The 22370-nt window shown below is 42.6% G+C and overlaps 1 long non-coding RNA gene across 1 annotated transcript; it reads left to right on the top strand.

Annotated features, from left to right (window-relative positions):
- Nucleotides 1-1253: 1253 nt before the first annotated feature.
- On the top strand, nucleotides 1254-9760 carry LOC119513474. Its single transcript, XR_005212639.1, has 4 exons — nucleotides 1254-1350; nucleotides 6339-6473; nucleotides 8843-8896; nucleotides 9621-9760. It is a non-coding gene; the product is annotated as an uncharacterized LOC119513474 (long non-coding RNA).
- The last annotated feature ends 12610 nt before the right edge of the window (nucleotides 9761-22370 follow it).

Genomic DNA, 22370 nt, shown 5'->3' with positions numbered 1-22370 from the left:
TCTGTTTTCAAACAAACTTCTATCAGAGCCTAATTTGTAAAAGCATTGAAAGTTGCTCCAGCTAAGGCTGGGGTCGGCAGGAGCCAAAACAGCTGGCATCACCCTCCCCCCTGAGCCTGCACCCCTCTCATTTCACCATCTGAAGTGCATCGGGGGGAAGTGACATGTTCAAGATCAATCCAGCTTGACAGTGGCAGGGTAAACACGGGAACTCAGGCACCACTCTCTTTGCCAGTTTCCCACACTGGCATCACTCAAGGCCCGCCTCAGCAATTTTTGTTTTTATTAATTAAAGGGCCATTTTATTTATTTAATATTCATTTGGTTAATCTAGTTTCCTTGCCGTGATTTCCCTCTCTTTAAATTTTAACCTTGCTGTAAGCAATAATATCCATGAATCTCACGTCTGACATGTTATGTGTTTTCCTTAATTCTCATTTAAACTAACAAATAAGTATTTAGATTAAAAAAAAATTGTTCATAGACCATTTCAAGTCCATTTATACACCCTCAGTGAGCAAAAGAAAAGAAAATACTTTGCTCACAAAAGCCAGTCCAGGGCATTGTATTTATACCAAATGCAGCAGAAAGTCCGGGGATTTGCTGGGCCCTCATCCCTATGGGCCTCGAGGCAACAGGATGACACAAGTTTGTAATTATAATTAAATTAAAGCACAACTACAGTGCAGTTGGTCTGATTTTTAGTTGGTTTTTTGTTTTGTTTTGTTTTGTTTTGTTTTTGTATTTAGGGTGTTTTTGTTTGTTTGTTTGTTTGTTTTTAACCTTAGAAACAAGGGTACAGACGGTGACCCAGATGATATTGGGAAACCCTTGCCCGTTCTATAAGTCAGCAGGTTCCACACACTACACAGTGTTTGAATTTATAACTTTAAAGAACTTTTCTATGTATCTTTAACATTTACACTTTACATTAAGAAAGTGCCAGTTAGTCCAGCCTTTGTAATCACAAAAAGATGCCGCAGGGCTCATAATGTGGGGAAATAATTTGCACCTTGGAATGTTAATTGCACTTGCTCCTCAGCCCAGAGGCTGAAAATGCAGCAAGCTCATTGTGCAACAACACATGCCCTGACTTGTCTGGCTGGCTGTAGTTTTAGAAATTAAAAAAGAGAAGAAAATCATTTACATATTACACAGCATTAAGGTTCATCTTTTTAAGTAACTCCCTGGATGAAATAACCTATATAGGTTGCACCGGATATAGAAATTTAATGCTTTTTCCATCCTCTTCAAAGGTAAATTCTTTTGATTGACTTTTTCCATTTGGTGCATCTTCTTCCTATCAATGGCTGGTCACCTGAGATCTGACACAGAGGTAATATAATCCAGGTAGGTCAGATATACTTCCTCCTTTGTATTCCACTTTCTGAATATCTTTTTTCTCGTTTGTCTCAGTTACGCAAGTAGCAGAGTGCCGGAAACTTGGGAAACACATATGAGCTAGTCAAGCTGGCCCCCACAGATAGACTAATAATAATAACATTAATAATAAAGTATTATCAATACCCCAGCTGGAAGCACAGAATTTGATTTCAGGCTTACCTGAGTTCGAATGCTGACTCTACTTACCATGAGATTTGGGGCAACTTTATTAACATCTCTGTGCTTCATCAATATCTTCACTCATAATGTAGGGATACAAATAGTCCCTGCCCCAAGGATAGGTTTAAATGATTTAATGCACAAAAGATATTTAGCACAGAACTGGGCACATAATAAGCACCTAAAAAATACTAGCTGGTACTCTCCTCAACTCATTATTACCACCATTCTGTGACACAGATTGCCTGAACTGGAAATGGTCCTGACAGTGGATTCTACACCTTGGCCCCCACAACATCTACCCCAGCCCTTTCTAAAACCCATAGAGCCTGCACTCCTTTGTAGCTGGGGTTCTGCATACCACCCATGCTCTGCCAAGCAGATGCACACAGGCCACAGGAAGGTGGGAGTGAGCCAAGCAAAGTGGCAGCTGCATCAGGGTGAATCCATCTTTTTGCAAGCGTGATGGTGGAGAAGCTCTGGTAGAAGTTCCAGTGTCTGACCCTGAGCATCACTGCAGCCACAGTGGAGTTTCCATGAGACCAGCCCTGTTTATGGTTGGGCATTTCTTCTGGGATTGTTCCTGGTTGTGTTGTATCCCAGCCTCTTTCCCTGGCTCTGCTGGAAATTCTGTCAACTACCTAATACCCTAGTGTAATCCCTTTCTGCTAAAACTAACTAGGGTTGTTTCTGTTGTCTGCAACTAAGAACACAGTAATTATCAAAATGTGCAATACAGTAATTATCTAAATAATCATTAATACTACAGTAATAAAGTTTTTCCATGGAGGATATTCGGGCTATTTAGGGATAAAGAACAGCATGTATGAAAACCCTGTCCTTGCCTTCAAAATGCATTCATCCTAGAAGATACCACATGAAGGGAAACTTTTTTTTTAAGGCTTAATTCTCTTTGGCTGCAGAAAGACTTTTGTGAGGAACTAGCGGAACGAACTGATTAAACTTCGCGGATGAAAGGTGAGCCTACCTGGGCGCATGTTCTCTATAATGTTAATGAGAGAGGTGAAAGGTGCGCTGGAAAAGCAGTTTATGAGTGAAAGTACTTGGCTCAGTTTGTATATATAGTCATTAATGAACTCACTTCTCGGATGGCACCCAGGGGCATGCTCAATTACAATGGTGAGAATGCCTTGAAAGGAGTAATTAACAAGAACATTGAGATGTATCTTGAGACAGATTTTGAATTAATGAAAAATGACTGTGTGATGGGTATAGGCCTGGGTAAATTGTGGTTTCGGTTTTAACAGAGTCCTCCTCTGTTTTTGTTGTTGTTGTTGTTAGTTTTGTTTTGTTTTGCTTTTTATCATAACTCCAAATTCTTTCTCCCTACAAAACATCTTTTATGGCATGTTCTCTGAGAGATGCAGTCTCGTCGACAATTCTCTTGTCATTTTTACTTAATCCCTAGGTTCCTATTGTTTTTTCTTTTATCCTCCTGTCAAATGAAATGCCCTCTTCAAAGCAGATCAGGGAAATTCTCACAATACTACATTTAAGTCACTTGTTTTCTGTCTTCCTCAAGAAAAGAGCAGAAAGTGCTGGAACCTGGGTTAGTCAGGCGGTGTATTCGTTTCCTATTGCTGCTGTAACAAATTACTGCAAATGTAGTGGCAAACAACACAAGTTATTCCCTATAGTTCTGAAGATCAGAAGTCTGAAATCAGTTTCACCGGGCTAAGGTTAAGGTGTTAGCAGGGCTGGCTCCTTCTGGAGGCTCTGAGGGGAGAATCTGTTTCCTTGCCTTTTTCAGCTTCTTGAGGCTGTCTGCATTCCTTGGCTTGTGGTCTCCTCCTCACGTCACTTCAGCCTCTTGCTTCTGTGGTCACATTTCCTACTCCTGACTCTGATCCTCCTGCCTCCTTCTTATCACACTGGGCCCACCTGTATAATCCAGGATAATCTCCTGATCTCAGGATCCTTAATTTAATCACATCTTCAAAGTCCCTTTTGCCATACTAAGCAGCACTCACAGGTGCCAGGGATTAGGATGTGGCCCTATTCTGGAAGCCAGTATTCAGCCTGCCATAGATGGCAAAAAAATAGAGTCTTAGTCATGTTTCCTCAATCAGTGAAGGCTTAGAAGATTAGTTATATAAGGCTAAGTGGCAATAGGAAATCAAGAAAACCAACCAGCATTTAGGATACAACACAACTTCAGATTCCTTGTTATCTTGCTGTCCTCTCAGCAGCAGGTGACTTTTGCTCAAGACTCTAGACATCCACTTTAACATGACTCTGCCTCTACTTCCTCTTTTTTCTGCCTATCTTGGTACCTCTTGAATTCAAACTGAGTCAGCCAGAGACCATCCTGCAGATGGTGCCCCTTTCTGCAAAGCTCTTGTCCCAGGATGTCTCATTGGCTATATTCTTTAGCCTATAGATGACAGCTTTTGAATCAGGCACCAATCCTGGGTCCAATCAGCTGCGGCCAGGGAAGCGGGGCCACGGTGCACAAAACTTGGCTACCAATGCACAGGAACCATGAGCATTTTTCTGCAAAAGGAGCTGGGAGGTGTCAGCCATTCCTCTCCAAAGCAACATCAGTGACATCAGAGTATGGGCAATAATTTTTCACTTCCGGGTTTTTAAAACTGGGATGTTTATAGGTACTAGTTACCAATGAGTTTGGGTTACCATTTACAAAGTACTCTTAAGAGAAAAGAAGTTACAAAATGTAAAAATAAAAAAATAAACTAAAAAAAGGAGAGTGCTTCAGGAAGCTACAGGCTTGTCAGAGTGGTCTTTGTCTAATCATAGACTGTAATTACAGGAAAGTATATGCAAATTGCCCAAGGGAAGTCTTCAAAGTCAAGGCATCTATGTTTTATGGCACTTCAAATTATGTAAAGCAACACAGTGGGATTTCCAAGCCCTGAGCCATGCGTGTAAAACCACCCATATTTCTTCCAGGACACTGAGTTTAATTCAGAAGCCATTTGGCCAGGTTTTTACTCTCTTTTATGGCAGAGGAGATCTAAGGAAAGGGAGGAGTCTCCCCTACTGTAACACAGACACAAACTAACTTCTAGTGGAAAGTGTAGAGCCTGTTACACTGTATATTCTTGGATTATGTCAGATAATCACAGGTTTAGCCACTGGATTAGTCATATCATAAATTTCATAATCACCATATAATTGACACAGACCTTTAAACAGTCCTTTTTTCCGGGAAGCCAGTTTATTGCTGGAATTAAATGATCGGTCACTCTCTGGGGAAAATGGAACCAGCTCTTCACTTGGCTTACCTTGACTGGCAGTAGGAGCTTTCCAGGAGTTAACACTCTTCCCACCAACCCGTGGAAGTGGGGAAAAACAGATCGTGCTTAAGAAGGCAAAGATTCTCTTTCCAAGCGGAAGTCCAGCGCAAGAGAAAGGATGAAGTATTTAATGCCCAGACCAAGAAGTTATTAACTAATTGCTCTGTGGGTTTCCACTGCATAACTAGCAACATTTAATTAAGCTTTCTTGCAGCCCAGGCTCATCTACTCTAGCTTGGACTGGAAGGGCAGAAAGATCTGCTTTCAAATGCCAGTTTGATCACTAATTGGCACTGTGACCTTTGGCACTTGGGGCCAACCAAGGGGCCTGTTCTGTGGGATAATTGTGGTGATTAAAAGCAAGTAAAATGCTTATCGCAGTCTATATGAATGGAAACCCTGAATGAGCCTTACCTACTGTTGTTCATTATCTACACTCACCACTCCAAATCTCCAACCCCCATCTAAGAGTAGTGCCGTGCTCCAAAGTCTTCTCCAACCAACAAGCTTTCTCTCTGTTTGTGCTTATTTGGGTTCTCTAACCTCCCAGTAATGCTTTCTGACACCTAAACATAAATCTGGGGGGCTGCCTGCAAACATTCCATTTTGGCTTTTAATGATTTCTTCTCTTCCCCTCTGTTATGAGCAATTTTCTATTATTTAATGCTCCTTTCTCTCTTTTCCTCCAATTCTTCACACCTGGTTTTCTCTTTCACTGATCTCATCTCTCCAAAGGCCAAAGTCTGGATTGGAGAGGAGAGTCCCTTCAGGTTTAGAAAATGTGAAATACGGTCAGTTCAGGAAAAGAAGGAAGGGAAGGAATCATTTCTGTTCCTTTATTTCTTTATCATGTAATTCAGCCCCTTTAAATAACTCCCTACCCTTTCCTGGTCTGCAGTTTCTCAAACTCCTTTTATCCTCTTTAAGCAACACCAATATCTCCTTCCCCACCCCGACTCCAATTTTTTTTTTTTAAACTTCAAAATAAATGGAACAGCATGACCAAAAACATATTAAAACATTGGTCATTTTAGACATGCTTATTTAAACTTCATGGGCACCCTCAGAGATTGGAAACTTCTTCCCTTGCCCCCTCTCCACTCATAGGAATTGACAATCACTGTTTAGGTTTAATGTTCTTCTTCAACAGGAAGTGCTGTCTTGGAGAGTTTTCTGGCCAGAGCTGACTCTTTGAAGTGTAAGCTCCTAAACATGAAGACCACTCCTATCTAATTATGTTAGTGATTCATCCAGAATAGGACCTTGTGCAAACAAGCAATTGAGTTTGCTTCTTGATAAAGGTTTATTAGAAAATATTGGGTATGGTTAAGAGAACAGTTTCTAGAGTTACACTGCACACAGCAAAACTACATTTCCTGGCCTCTGTAGCAGTCAGGTTGCAGCTATGGGACTGGTTTCTGGCCAGTTGAATGAGGGTGGATATAATGTATGCCACTTCCACATGCCTAAAATGTCCACACTTTCTTTCTTCACTAGCTGGACTGCCAGACAGAAACAATCCAGGGGAGGACTCCCAAGAGGCCCTGGGAGGTTATGGGGCTACAGAATAGGAGGAGCCACAGCTTGGAGGGGACTGCCCAGGAGAGCTGCCCAATCCACATTCACTGTGAGGTGAGGAAGCAATGAATCTTTGCTGCATTAAGCCATGAAGATCTGGGGATGGTTTTTTACAGCACATAGTGTTAATTAACCTAATACATGTTAAAAGTTCCTAGAACATAATAAGTGCTTAATAAACGTTAGCTTTTTTTTTTGTTGTTGTTAATTTCTTTTTTTTTATTAAATTCAGTTTTATTGAAATACATTCACACACCATACAATCATCCATGATATATAATCCACTGTCCACAGTATGATAACATAGTTATGTGTTCCTCACCACAATCTGTCTCTGAACATTTTCCTTACATCAGAAAGAACCAGAACAAGAATAAAAAATAAAAGTGAAAAAAAACACCCAAATCATCCCCCCATCCCACCCCATTTGTCCTTTAGTTTTTATCCCCATTCCTCCACTCATCCATACACTAGATAAAGGGGGTGTGATCCACAAGGTCTTCACAATCACACTGTCACCCCTTGTAATCTACATTATTCTATAATTGTCTTCAGGAGTCCAGACTGCTGGGTTGGAGTTTGGTAGTTTCAGGTATTTACTTCTAGCTATTCCAATACATTAAAGCCTAAGAGGTGTTATCTATATAGTGCATAAAAATGTCCACCAGAGTGACCTCTCGACTCCATTTGGAATCTCTCAGCCACTGAAACTATTTCGTCTCATTTTGCATCCCCCTTTTGGTCAAGAAGATACTCTCAGTCCCACGATGCCAGGTCCACATTCATCCCCGGGAGTCATACTCTGCGTTGCCAGGGAGATTTACACCCCTGGGAGTTGGGTCCCACGTAGGCGGGTGGGCAGCGAGTTCACCTGTCGAGATGGCTCAGTTAGAGAGAGAGAGGGCCACATCTGAGCAACAAAGAGGTACTCAGGGGGAGACTCTTAGGCACCATTACATACAAGTTTAGACTCTCCTTTGTGGTAATGAGCTTCATAAGGGCAAGTCCCATGCTCGAGGGCTCAGCACATCAAACCGCCAGTCCCAATGTTTGTGACAACATATGCTAGGGGATCAGCATCTCAAAGTTTAGAGATAGGCCTTACACTTCAAGGATAGAGTTAACTGCTGTAAGAGCTTACAATCTAGGGACTATTACAATTATTGTGTCCACGTTAGGCTATGTTCTAAGATTCAATTCTGAGTTTACACATTGTAGTTAGTCCATATTGGTGAGGCATCATCCCTCTCACCATAAACATTAGCTTTTATTGACAATATTATTTGTTCAATCAGCAAATATTTATTGACTATTGCAGGCATTATCTCATATGTTTCTCACAACACTTCTGAAGGTAGGTCCCCAGGGCTTGCTCCCTCCCACCAAAGGGCCTTGATCTACGTATTTCTCTGCGTGGCCTGCTCCTTCCTTCTCTCGTCACGTAGTCAACCCCTACTCATCTTTAAGGTCTCAGCTCAAATGTCACTCACTAAAACCTTTCCTAACTCCCTAGATGAGGTTAGTGCCCCCTCTTACATGGTCTCATAGATTCCTAAACTTGTCCTACAGATTGCTTATCACAATTTGTCATCCCATGATTATTTATGTGATTCTTTGGTGAAAGTCCCTCTTCCCTGCCATCGAGTAGCACAGAGTAAGCACCCAGAGAACAGTAATCATCCACCCTGACTCACTGCCATCTCCCCTGTGCCTGGCCCGGTGCCTGACACAAAGTGTATGCTAAATAAACAAACAAAGAAACAAACCCATTTGCATGTGTGTGTGTGTATACCTGTGTATCTGTGCAGGGTAGGTCTCATAGGCTGCTGACCTCTTAGTGGGGTCAAAAATCACTGTTGGATACTGTCTTTATCTTTGCAAGTTTAGCAACTTAATTTTTCTCCTTCATTCACAGAAGCCCAGAATCTGGGAAATGATTCACAATCACCACACTTACAGGATATCTCCTTCCTAGCCTTAAGTTTCCTGCTAAAGTGAATTAGCATCCAGAAGATCATTTGATGAACAAAGAAAGAAGATGGTTTTCAGAGGAATTTATGTCTTCTAAGGCTGGAGAATTCACTTTCCTCTCTTAAATATTGTATGTTTCTTCCAGATACAGCATGTACTTATGCCTTGGATCTCTGTTTTCTGGACTCCATGCAGATTATTACTTTTGTTATGACCTTACTGGTCCCTGTATCCCTACCAGGGCAGTTTGGGAAGAGCTAGTGCATGTGAGCCACACCCCTGAGACTACAAGTTCCTCAGAGTTAAGAATCATCATCATCATCATCATCATCATCATCATGGCCGACATTCATCATACACTTAACCGTACCAGGCACTATTCTGAGCCCTTTACAGCTATTATCTCATTTAGTCCTCATAACAACCTTATGAGCATAATCTCCATTTTATAGATGCAGAAATCACACCCAGAGAAGAGAAGATACATATGGAAGGTGACCCAGCTGGTAAGTGGCAGAGCCTGAATTCTTAGGCACCATGTACAGTGCATCCCGGACTGGATTCATCTCTGTACCTGGAAGTCAACTTGAGATTATGCATTCCAAACATGTGTAGATAGTTCCTGACTATGAGCAGCAGAAAATAACTCTGATTACTGTAAACAGAAAAGAGATTATAAGACTACCAAGAGTTTACCAGAAGTTGGAAACAAAAACTGAGATAGGGACAAGGGCCCAAGGAGCAGAACACAGGATAATCATCTTTTAGCAGGAACAATCCAACTCAGATACCTCAGCCAGATGCTTCTGATGCATGTGGATCTAACTTTCCATTCATCTTTGCTTCATTTATTCAAACTTTAAAATCCAGGGTGAAAGCATCTGATTGGCCATCCTAAGTCAATATATCCTTGCCCTAACTGAGAGCAGGTGGGGAGAGATTTTTCTCTGGACCTTTCTACTTCCCTAGTGAGAGGCAAGGCTTGCCGTGACTCACACAATGGGAGGTTTCCCCCAAATAGAGGGGGTTCTTGGATGCTAGTCAGCCACAGACATTTCCAAATGTCCACCACAACATGGGTGAATTAATTCAGGCCTGTTTCAATGATCAAATCACAATTTAGGTTATATTTTATTCCCCTTGCTGATATTAGAGAAACCTCAGAAATCTACTTACAAGCCATCTTTTCACATAGATTATACATGTGATTCATTTTAACTTTGGTTTTAGAAGATGACATTTTCCAACTGACATTGGGAATGCTCCCTAATCGGGAGTCTGCTGCCTCATGGCCCTATTGAAAATGCCCAGACTGTTCCTGAAGGAGCCCACTCACAAGACCACCCCTGGTTGAAGGAGCTCACTCACCCTTCTGCTTGAAAGAGCCCATTCACAAGACTGCCCCAGGCTCCAAGTTGGGAGAACCATCTTTGTCTGAGTAGGTAAATAATTACCTTTTGGTTGTTGTTAGGTAAACTATCATCATAGCATAACATAGCAGAGACATTTCTGCCTCTTTGGAATCTCACTGCACCTGTCCTTCCTGCGCTCACCTGCCAGATCTGTGTTTACCTCCCGCCTAACTCATGTGAAGGCCACACAGGGGATATGAGGACTCTGGGCTGGCTGGGGCTGGGGACTATAGTGGTCTGGAGAGACAAGGGGGACTGATGGCAGCTGTGGGTCTCCTTGGTAGGGCCAAAAATAGAAGCAAGGCCAACCAGGAGCCCCTTGTGATGAAGAAGTGCTCTACCCCATACCAAAGCCTGCACCCAATATCTTCATTGAGATCTCTCTGTTTCTTTGTGTTTCTTTTTTTATAAATTATTTCGGGGCCTCAGAAAAACTTGAAAATGTCTATAATAAGACACCTAAATGACAGCTATCCACAGTCTCTGGGAAACACACGACCAAGCTTAAAAAGACACTCAAGGTCAGAAGGCATCACAGATTTGGGAGCAGCACCTTGGCCTCACCTGTCCTCAGAGTGGCTCCTTAAAGCGACACTGGCACTTTTCTGAAGCAACTTGCCTTCAGGTTCTTGTGCAAAAGCAGTGCTATTTGGGGGGAAATGTGCCAGAATGCTGTAATGGAACCTCTTTCTCAGAATTATGCACACCAGAATGTCATTCTAGAACTGCTTTTATTGGCTATCCATCACTTGAATAATACAACACAGACTCTAAATTTATAAAATGTAATAACCAAATTAAACAATAAATTTGTTTATATGTGTTTTTGCATCTTTTTTGTGTCAGTAGTTTTCAAATGTTCGTGCACATCAGAACCACCTGGGGGACTTATTAAAACACAGGTCGCTGGACCCCACCTCTAGAATTTTGGATTCAGTAGGTCTGTGGTTGCAAGTTCCCAGGTGAGCCTGCCACTGCTGCTGGCCAGGGGCTCTCTTTTGTCAACTTCTATCCTGCGCAATAAAAGGGATCACACTTACCTTTTGTCCTGGGTCTGATGTGAGGCTGGCCTGTTTTGCATTTGACACCCTGAGAAAATACCAGGAAAAGAAAGGCAAAGCAGAAGTGGCTGAAATGGCATTTATTAATTTGAAATTCTGTGTAGCTAAAGAAACTTTATTGTGCCTTTACTCCCAACTCTTCAGGGCCAGAGTAAGGACAGGGAACATCTGAGATAAAGAAGGAGGCTCGGGAAGGAATAGAATGGGGTGAGCTCTAGGGCAAGTGAGGTGCCTATCCCCACTCCCCCTACTATGTGGCAACCAATTAGCCTCTTCTAGATGGTCTACATTCTATGATATTATTATAAATGTTTGGCTTGTATAGGTATTTTAAAAAACTTTTTATTACTAGCATTTTCAAACATATAGAACAGTAGAAAATGTAATCATTGCCTATTTGTTTCATTTACATACACGATATATATAAATATCTACTTTTTGCTAAACCTTTTTAAAATAAATTATGGGCAATATGATACTTCACCCCTAAATACTTCAGCAGGCATTTCCAAAAAAAATAAGGGTATCTACAGAAATACAATACCATTATCATCTAAAAATTAACAATATTCCTCAATATCGTCTTATACCATTTCTTCAGATTATCCCTAAAAGGTTTTTTTATAGATACTGGGTTTTCCGAACCAGGATCCAATCAAGGTTCCCACATAACATTTTACTATTGTGTCTCTTATGCAGAGATGGGGCTTAAAGGGGCACCAAAAAAACTCAGTAATCAAGGGAAATTTTTTTTGATGCAATGTTAAAAAAAAAAAAAGGAAAACACAAAACAAAACAAAAAAAAACCCCAGCAAACTACAGCCTGCAGGAGAGTTGCCTGTTTTTGTAAACAAAGCTTTATTGAAACCAGGGCCAGGATTAAAGTGAGGTTGGTGCAATAGGACTGTGCAAATACAGGAAATTTTTGTTTTCTTCATCATGGATGTTTTGCATTAATTTTGATTTTTTAAAATATAATTTATTTTGATCACTGAATTTTTTGGCACCCCGTTAGATTTTGCATTCAAAGCAAATGCCCCACCATCCTTATGCTGGACCCAGGCCTGCTATTAAATCTCTTTTAATCCAGAACAGCATGCCCCTCATTTTGTTCACAGTATTGTCTTTTTTTATTCTTCCAGTAAACATATATGGAGCATACAGGCAGCCAGACAAAATTCTCTGCAGATAAAAGTAAAACCCTTGATATAGGAAGAAACATTCTAATATTGGACTTGAAACATAGTATACGAAAGAAACAACAAATGACACAGAACCAGGACAAGGAAAGAAGACTGACATTTCCCTCAGCCACAGCTGGCTGAAGATTTTTCTGATCCCCTGTTGAGGAAAGACTGAAAGTTTAAGATTAACAAAATCTTCCCTTGACTCCTTTAGCTCCTACTTCCTCATTTTTCTGCTCCCCTGCATGGTCAAACTTCTCAAAAGAACACTGTATATCTCGGACTTTTTGAAGAGGTGACACCAGGTATCTTCTATAATGCTTCAGGTTCTGGACTGCTCTTTCCCCCTGGTTTTATATACCTTGTTCCTCTATCTCCTGTATTGCCCAGAAGTTGGATCTAAAGGTGTATCTAGATTCAGGTCACACATTTTGGGCAAGATTCCTTCAGTCATCATGTGGTATACATCATAGTGCATCACATCAGGGGCACATAATGTCTGGATGCTCCATGTTTGGAGATTTTTTAACTTTATCAATTCTGAGTCAGTACCTGGATTCTGAGCAGGACAGATCTGTTGACTGCACTGACAAGGCAGGGGAACTAGAAACTCAGATTGTACGAGAGCATGACTCAGCTGTGGAATTTCCAGGAGGTAATTCATTTCTTATTCACTTTATGAAACAAATGCACAAAGTTAGCATATGTGTTGTAAACCTTCATGAACAGAATGTTATTTATTAACATGTTAATAACAATTTCTTTTTAAAAATAGACTTTCTATTTGGAAATAACTTTAGATTTACAGAAAAGTTACAAAGATAATACAAAGAGTTCCTTTATACACTTCACCCAGCCTCCCCTAATGTTAACACCTTATACAACCAAGGTACGTTTGTCAAAACTAAGAAATTAACGTCGGTATAATAATATTTACTCAACTACAGACTTTATTCAGTTTTCACCAGATTTTTCATCAATGTCCTCTTTCTGTCCCAGAATCCAATCAGTCCAGAATACATTTCGTAAAATTTTAGTAAAATTACAATAATAGATTTTTAGTAAAATCACATTTAGTACAATTCTTTTTAAATATTAGTTTTCAAACCTCCAATACATTAAATTTAAATAATTCAGTCTAACATTCCTGGAGAAAGATTATTCATGGGGTGCACTGGGTCCTGCAGACAGCAATCATTTTTGCTTGTCTAGGTTTTTTTCCTCTTTCTCCAGGTAGCAGCACCTGGATTGTGCTCTGGGGAACCACCCCTGGTCGTTTGCCTGAAGTCTTGGTGGGACTGTCAGGTGTGATGCTTTGTTCTCCCTGTGCCAAGGTGTGGCAGGTAACTCAAGCTGGGACAACCACACCCTCTCTCCTGGGGCCTTGAATAAAGGCAGAAAGGAGTAGGAGCTGATGTATTCTGATAGCAATATCCTGAAGAACCAGCCTTGAGCTCCTGCTGCTCCCTTCCCCAGTGCTGCCCAAGCTCTTGTCCCAATTATTACAGCATTTTTTAGATTCTCTTACAGGCCCCACGTCTTTCCAATAAATTCTTGCCCCCACACCCAGGCCAAACTTAAGTAAGTCAGAGGCACAACCAAGAACCCTATTTGATATAGGAAATTATTTTAACAAAAAAGACCCCCGGTGGTGAGTCAATTCCAGGAAAACATTTAACAATGCATTCACCCTCCATCAACACCAGATTGTTGTGCATAGGGTAAAGGTCCCAGTGGATTATGTCTAGAAACAGCCTCTCCATCTGAAAGAGGTCCCTGAGCTCTGAGAATGATGACTCAGGTTCTAGGAAAATACGTGAAAAAAAATTGGAGAGAGACCCCACCAAATAAATGCTCTCAGATGCTTCAGGAACCACTCAAGCGGCTCCTTGACCTCTTCTGTGTACCTTTTGAGGTCTAATGTTAGGAGAGACATGTAGGGACTAGAGCACCAGGCAGATTTCTGTAAGACTCGCAGGTGCTTACTACACGTGTAAACTCAAGTGAGTTACTCAACATTTCTGAACCTCAGTTTCCTCATCAGCAAAGTGTGGGGTGAAGATGATTTCTCCCTCATAAAGTTGTCAGAATTGAAGGAATCATGCTCGCAGAGTGCTTGGCTTGTCGTGGGCATTCACTCAGGATGTGCCCAGTTCCTCGGGCTGCTCATTGCTACTTAAACTACTTCTACAGACTTGAGGTGGTGTGAGTATCTAAATGATTTGTTCATCAGATTATATTTGGTGCCCAAGCATCAGAAGCTAGTTGACTGTTTCTAGGACACTGGGCAATTCAGGACCTCTTGCACTCTTATCTCCTTGAATGTTTGTGTGGCCAACAGGTCCGAAGAGAACTGTTCACATTCACAGCGCAAACTGCTGAGAGCTCCACAGCTCTGTAAGAGGAAGAACTGGGTCTCTGCTACAAATGCAAAGCCCCATGAGCTCTCCCAAGATGCTGGCAGCCAGTATCATAAGCAATCACAGGAGGTGTGGAGGAGCTGTGTGTCTTCAAGGGGTTCCTTAGCCCCTGACTTGGCTTCACTTTGCTGAACTGGTTCCTGGAAAAGAAGTGGTTTTCTCATATTCATGCAAAGGAGGCTTCTTCTTCCTGGATACCCTTCCCTCATATAGAACATCATTAAGAGCAAGACCACCATGGAGTTGTGCAGTGTACAACCTGCACAACCATGTGCAACAGCCCTGGGTACAAGAATGGGCTCCAGGGTCAGGGAACTCTGAGTCCAAATCTCACGTCTGTCATTTATTCTCCGTGCATGTTGACTTTTCTAAGTCTCACTTTCCTCATCTGTGAAGTTAGAATAATTACAATTCCTACCTCTTTGTATTGTTGTGAGGATTAAGTGAAATAATATATGCATAAAAATTTTAGCATAGTTCCTGGCACATAGAAAGTGCTTTTAAAAAGCTATACTATTATTATTCTCCATTTCTAACTCTTGCTCTAGCTTTAAGATCTGCTTAGATGTCTCCTTTCCTGGTCCGATTTCTGCCCACACTGGGTCAGATGCCTCTTGATGTACTCCAGCCCTCTGTGGGCTGCCTCTGTCTCTATTGGGTTCCATCTCTGACCTGTGACTTCTTCACGTCAGGGCTTGTGTCATCCACATTAGGGTCGCCAGCACCCAGAACAATGCCTAGCACATAGTAAGTACTCAGCAAAGGCTCACTGAATGAATGAATGGATGGATGGATGACTATGTGCTGCCTTTGACAGGACCAAGGGGAAAGCTGGCTCTTAGAAGTCAGTGAAAAGGGAAAGAGGCAGAGAAGTGGGGAGGGAGAGCATGTAGCACAGAAACAAACTAGACACCTTCCAAAGGCAGGTCAACCCCTTCCTGTGGTCATTTTTTAGGTAGAGGAAAAAAAACGAGTTAAAACTGTGTACCAAGCTGGGCCTGAGAAGATAAACAAGCCAGCGATTCCCCTAGACACTGGCTCAATTCTCCCTGGTCAAGAAGGCGCTGTGGGGAACTCAGACAAACATCCCCTTCCGATTTCCTTCTACCTGTGCTCAGCTTCTGCAGAGCATCACCCACCCACCCCTACCCCGCACCTACCCAAGCCCTTCCTTCATAGAAGGCATCTACAAATCTGAGATGGGCTCTTATCTGGCGAGATCTCTGAAGGCTGACTCGCGCTGCACTGAGTCTGAATCATTCCTTACCACAGTGGCCTTAGCATGACGGACGGCTTGTGTTTCCAGGGTGTGTTCTAAACTGGGTTTTTGTGGCACTGTTTGCTTCTATGTGGCTTCTGCCAACCGGGAGTTGAGATTCACAGTTTGTGCAGATTAAATTATTGAACTTGGAAACACCTGTGAAACTTGTAAAACCAAAGCAACAACAGAAGTACAAAGTTGTGGAAGATGTGGTTTAACAGGTGCACATGTGAAAAATGACTTAGCAATCCAGCCGCCTGTAGACCCGACGTGAGTCAGTTGAGGATGTGGGTGCCGAGAAACCTCATGCAGGCCTGGGTGAAGTGAAGGTGCCAGAAGCAAGGGGACGGCTGACCCTGTGATGGTCGGACCACCCTGGAGGAGGTTTGGCTCCTTAAAGATGCCTCCCAGTGGGAGAGGAAAGGGTGTGTCTCAAGTGGAGTTACCAAGATTGATGGGTAGGGAGACAGAAGGGCAGACTCAAAACTGTATCAACAAGAGGATAAGAGGATAAGAGTACATGAGTCACCAGGAGAAGAAAGGGCTTGGGGTGGGGTGAGGGGTGGGGTGGGGGTCTCCTGCCTGCAACTTCTGCTTAAAAGGCCTTCCCCTCCTGTCTGCCTGGTGAACTCCTATTCATCCCTTAGGCTCACGCCCCTCTTCTGAGAACCCTTCCCTCACCCTTCTAAGTAGAACCAGCCACTCTCCGTTGGGGCACCCCCTGCATCTATGGGTCATTCTGCTTTATTACAGCACCTCTCACATGGAGCCATGTCTTGAGCGTGTAACTGAGCAGGGACTTTGCCCTGTTTATATTTGCATCCCTAGTCCTGGCACACGACTGTTTCCACTGATGTCTGATGAATTAAATTGTTGGCGTGAAAACTGTCACCAAACATTTTGACTATGAGGAAGCGAGTTACAGTCTTTCTATGTGGCGCAAAAAGACGGAACTGGAAGGAGGGTGGGGGTTGCAAGAAGGCGGATTTCAGCTCAAAATTGGGAAGTGCTTTATAATATTAATGACAGCCAGCATTTATTTCAGTGTTTTCATCATCTATTACTGTGTAACAAATTGTCCCAAAACTTAGCAGCCCAGGAGAACAATAAACATTTGCTATGTGACTCAGTGTGGAGAAAAGGAATTCAGGCGTGGCTTGCTGAGTGGTTCCGGTTTGAGATCTCTCACGAGGGTGTCGTCATCTGAAGGCTTGACTAGAGCTGGAGGCGCCGCTTCTCTGCCATATGGTGTCAGAGTGACCGCCTGACATGGCAAGAAGTGATCCAAAATCAAGGAGGAGGCTGCAATGTCTTTTATGACCCAGCCTTGGAAGTCACACTCTGTCATCTCTGCAATACCCCTGGGGGAGAGGACAACGTGTAGGTATGCATGCTAGGTGGAGGTCATCTTGGAGGTTGGTCATCGCATCAAGTATTATCCGTGCACTGGACATTACAATAAGTGTTTAACACTGACTCTCTCATGAAATCCTCACAGCAACCTCAAGAGGTTGGTGTTTTCATTATTCCCATTTTATAGATAAGGAAACTGAAGCTCAGAGATGTTAATTAACTTGCCCACTGTCACACACCTGGAAAGTCTTTGGTTTGAACCTAAAACCCTGAAGTCATTACACAACACACAATATTATACAACACTATCCTGCCTCTTGGATAGCCACTTGTCAGGGATGCCAGAGCAGTGAATCTTGATCCTAAATATACATAAATATCATCTGGGAAGTGTTTACAGATCACTGATGCCTGAACCCAACCTCCAGGAATTCTGATTTAATTGGTCTGGGGTTCGACCAATTATTATGCAGCCAGGGTTGAGGATCACTGCTATCAAGAACTGGCAGCACAGGTTGGGGATCAGGGCATGCCTTCCCTGGGCCTCTCTTCCAAATATTCCATGTTATCAAATGGGGCAAATGGAACATATTTTTATTATCTGAGAAGAGAGGGACTCAATGTAATGCTCAGATGAGATCCTAATTGTTATCTTAGGCTGCCGAAATGCAATATATCAGGAATGGGCTGGCTTTTAACAGTAAATTTATTAGTTTACAAGCTTACAGTTCCAAGGCTGTGAAAATGTCCAAATCAAGGCATCATTGAGATGATACCTTCTTCCTGAAGACAGGCTGCCGGCGATCCTGGGCTCCTCTTGTTACACGGCAGTGTCTGCTGGTCTCTCCCTTCTCTTTGGGGTTTCACTGCTTCCAGCTTCTGGCTTCAGTGGCTTCCTCTCCATTTCTGTGGCTTTCTTTCTCAGCTTCTGTGTTTTTCTCTCTGTCTATTCATTATTTTTATAAAGGACTCCAGTAAAATGATTACGACCCACCCTGAATGAGGTGGGTCACATCTTAAAATCTTACTCGCCATACCTCTTTGTTGCTCATATGTGGCCCGCTCTCTCTCTCTCTCTCTCTCTCTCTCTCTCTCTCTCTCTCTCTCTAACTAAGCCAATTCGGCAGGTGAACTCACTGCCCTCCCCCTATGTGGGACCTGACTCTCAGGGGTGTAAATCTCCCTGGCAATGCAGGATATGTCTCCCAGGGAGGAATCTAGACCTGGCATCATGGGACTGAGAACATCTTCTTGATTGAAAGGGGGATGCAAAATGAAATGAAATGAAGTTTCACTGGCTGAGTGATTTCAAATGGAGTTGAGAGGTCACTCTGGTGGGCATTCTTATGCACTGTATAGATAACAATTTTAGGTTGTAATATATTGGAATAGTTAGAAGTAAATACCTGAAACTACCAAACTCCAACCCAGTAGCCTTGACTCTTGAAGATGATTGTATAACAATGTAGCTTACAAGGGGTGACAGCGTGATTGTGAAAACCCTGTGGATCACATTCCCTTTATCCAGTGTATGGATGGAGGAGTAGAAAAATGGGGACAAAAACTGAATGGAAAATAGGGTGGGATGGGGGGGATGATTTGGGTGTTCCTTTTTACTTTTATTTTATTCTTATTTTTATTCTTTCTGCTATAAGGAAAATGTTCAAAAAACAGATTGGGGTGATGAATGCACAACTATATGATGGTGCTATGAACAGTTGATTGTATGGTATGTGAATATATCTCAGTAAAACCAAATTTAATTTAAAAAAAAAAGAAGAAGATCCTACTCACCAAAAGATCATATTTCCAGGAGGTCCCCACCCGTAGGAATGGATTAACTTTAAGAACATACTTTTTTGGAGGTCCATAAAGCCTCCACACCACCACACACTGCTATTGAGAAACGGGCAGCACTGCTTGGGGGGGGTTGGGGATCAGATCATACCTTCTCTGGTTTCTCTTCCAAATAATACATGTTATCACATGGTGGAAATGGAACATATTTTTATTATCTGAGAAGATACAGACTCAATATAATGCGCAGATGAGATCCTAATTGTTATCTTAGGACCCACGGAGATCATATCTGAGCTGCATTTTGAAAGGCAAGTAGGTGTTGAGGAGGCCACTTAGGAAGTGTGTTCCAGCTAGAGTGAAATACTTAGGAGAGACCTAAAGACAGGGTAAAATTAACCACAAGAGAGTTTTTACAGAAGTTCTCCTTCAGACTCTTTAACAATTGGCAGGTAGAGAATTATCCCCACCTCCCTCGTCCACCTCCCCAGCTCCTATGCACCGTCCACTTTAGTGGGAGACCCCTTTTTAATGTAGATACAGAGAATAAAGTAGAAAGGATATGAGGGAAGGGAGTTGCTGGGACAACAAGTCCCTGAGGAGGAGGGAGGGACTTTAATTAATTTAATTAATTCTTGGTGATGTCCTCTGTTTCTTGAACATGACATTGCCCTGAGACAAAATCACGTGGCCATGCTCTCAATCAGTCATTACAGGCATAGGGAGACTAGTTGAGGCTTAGAGGAGGCTCTCCTTTCAGATCACACCACAACTGCCTACCCTGCTCATCAGGGTGAGCCAACAACTAATCTTGGTGGCAGAGCGGTATAGCTGTCATTTATCCAGCAAGTGCTGATTGAGGGACTTCTGTGGGCCAGGCACTGATCTAGGCATTAGAGATGAAGCCATAAGCAAAGGAAAAACCTTATTTTCATGGAGCTCTGCAGAGAGAAAAGCAGCTAATCTCTAATAGGACAAGAATTAGGCTGACATTAGAATCCTGAATATGGTGCAAGAAAACATTGGAGAAATGGTCTCAAATTGTTCAAAGAAAGGAATTCTAATTCTAGAATTTTATATCCAGCAATTCTTTGAAAAGACTGGTCATGAAAAGGAGAGTGAGCGAGCGAGAAAACTCAAAGCACTACAACACAGAATGAAAAAGGGAAAGTATCTACAGACAAAACAGAGATTTAAAAATGAACAAAACGGAGAACCTAAGATGGCGGCTAGGTGAGACAGGGCAAAAAAGCACCTCTGTGAAATATACTTGATAAAAACCAAAAAGTGACCCAGAACACCACTTCCAGCAATGCACCAGCCAGACAAGGTCTGCTAAATCCACAGGGAATGTGCATTTGGTGAAGCCAGGAGCCTGCATTCTGAAACAAGTGAGTGAGTCAGCTGAAAGTCCCGCGGCCATGCTGCGGTGTGGGGAAACGGTAGGCTGGTGTTTGGAGACGGACTGGTTCTTTAAAAAAAAAAGCCCGGGAGTGGCTGCAGATATGATGGGGAGAGCTGGTGGTGAAGCACGGCAGGAGCAGGCTGGGCTAATGCCTCAGTGTCTGGCGTGAAGGATACCCCTTCCCACACCCACTGCTGATTGTCTCAAGACCAGAGGAGCAGAGGGGAGCCAAAAGGAGAAAAAAACCCACATTCCTTGCAGCCATCTCCCCAGCAGGTGGAGGACGCTCCTGCCTGGGGCCAGACCCACAGCCTAGAGCTGCGCCAAGAAACCTAGTGTGATGGGGAATCTTTCCCACAGCACTACACTTAAGCCGCAATATCAGCTGTGGACAGTGGCCTTTAATATACCCACGGCTGATTGTCCCGGAGCTGGGAGGGCGGAGCTGTGTGAAAAGGGGGAAGTTAATGCACCCCATTCAACCATCTTTGAAGCAGGCTGGGAACGCCCCTGCACGGCCCAGCAACCCAGGGCTTCCCTGGCAGGCCGGCGCACACTTGTGACGTGGCACGGCCCTCCCTCAGCAGAGGTCCTGGAAGAGCGCAGTTGGGAAGGGAGAACTGCTTGGAAATCCCAGGGACCCTACACGAATACCAAGGACTTGTGGATCAGTGGCAGAGATAATCAGTGGAAAGACTGAAATGAAGGCTTAGGCTCCTGCTACAGCCTTAAATCTCCGGGAACACCTGGGAGGTTTGATTATTAAAGCTGCCCTACCTGCCTAACCACCCAGACACACGCCCCACATTCAGGGTGGACAGCACCAGCAACACACCCAAACTTGGTGCACCAATTGGACCCCACAAGAATCAGACCCCCACACACCACAAAGACAAAGTGGGGGAGAACTGACTTGAGGGGAATAGGTGACTCACGGACGCCATCTGCTGGTTAGTTAGAGAAAGTGTACGCCACCAAGCTGCAGTTCTGTCAAATTAGGGATCAAGTAAAGCAAATGCCAAGAGGCCAAAAACAACAGAAAATCTTAAAGCATATGATAAAACCAGATGATATAGAGAACCCAAACAAAAACACCCAAATCAAAAGATCAGAAGACACCCAGTACTTGGCACAATTAATCAAAGAATTACAGACAGGCAACAAGAGCATGGCTCAGGATATAAAGAACAGGAAGAAGAGCATGGCACAGGATATAAAGGACATAAAGAAGACCCTAGAAGAGCATAAAGAAGATATTGCAAGAGTAAATTAAAAAACAGAAGATCTTATGGAAATAAAAGAAACTGTTGGCCAAATTAAAAAGACTCTGGATACTCATAATACAAGATTAGAGGAAGTTGAATAACAATTCAGCCTCCTCGAGGACCACAGAACAGAAAATGAAAGAACAAAAGAAAGAATGGGGTAAAAAATCGAAAAAATCGAAACGGATCTCAGGGATATGATAGATAAAATAAAACATCCAAATTTAAGACTCATTGGTGTCCCAGAAGGGGAAGAGAAGGGTAAAGGCCTAGAAAGAGTATTCAAAGAAATTGTTGGAGAAAGTTTCCCAAATCTTCTACACAATATAAATACACAAAGCATAAATGCCCAGGGAACTCCAAATAGAATAAATTCAAATAAACCCACTCCAAGACATATTCCAATCAGACTGTCAAATACTGAAGAAAAGGAGCAAATTCTGAAAGCAACAAGAGAAAAGCAATTCACCACATACAAAGGAAACAACATAAGACTAAGTAGTGACTACTCAGCAACCACCATGGAGGCGAGAAGGCAGTGGCATGACATATTTAAAATTCTGACAGAGAAAAATTTCCAACCAAGAATACTTTATGCAGCAAAACTCTCCTTCAAATTTGAGGGAGAGCTTAAATTTTTCACCAACAAACAAATACTGAGAGATTTTGCTAATAAAAGACCTGCCCTACTTCAGATGCTAAAGGGAACCCTACTGACAGAGAAAAAAGCTGAGGGACTTCATCCTATAAGAAGTGCTAAAGGGAGTTGAGCAGGCTGAAAGGAAGGGACACTAAACAATTGACTGAAACTACACAAAGAAA

Source organism: Choloepus didactylus, chromosome 18 (genome assembly GCF_015220235.1).
Source record: "Choloepus didactylus isolate mChoDid1 chromosome 18, mChoDid1.pri, whole genome shotgun sequence".
Classification (NCBI taxonomy): domain Eukaryota; kingdom Metazoa; phylum Chordata; class Mammalia; order Pilosa; family Megalonychidae; genus Choloepus; species Choloepus didactylus.
The sequence above is the reverse complement of the archived record's forward strand: the minus strand, read 5'-3'. Positions and strand labels throughout refer to the sequence as shown.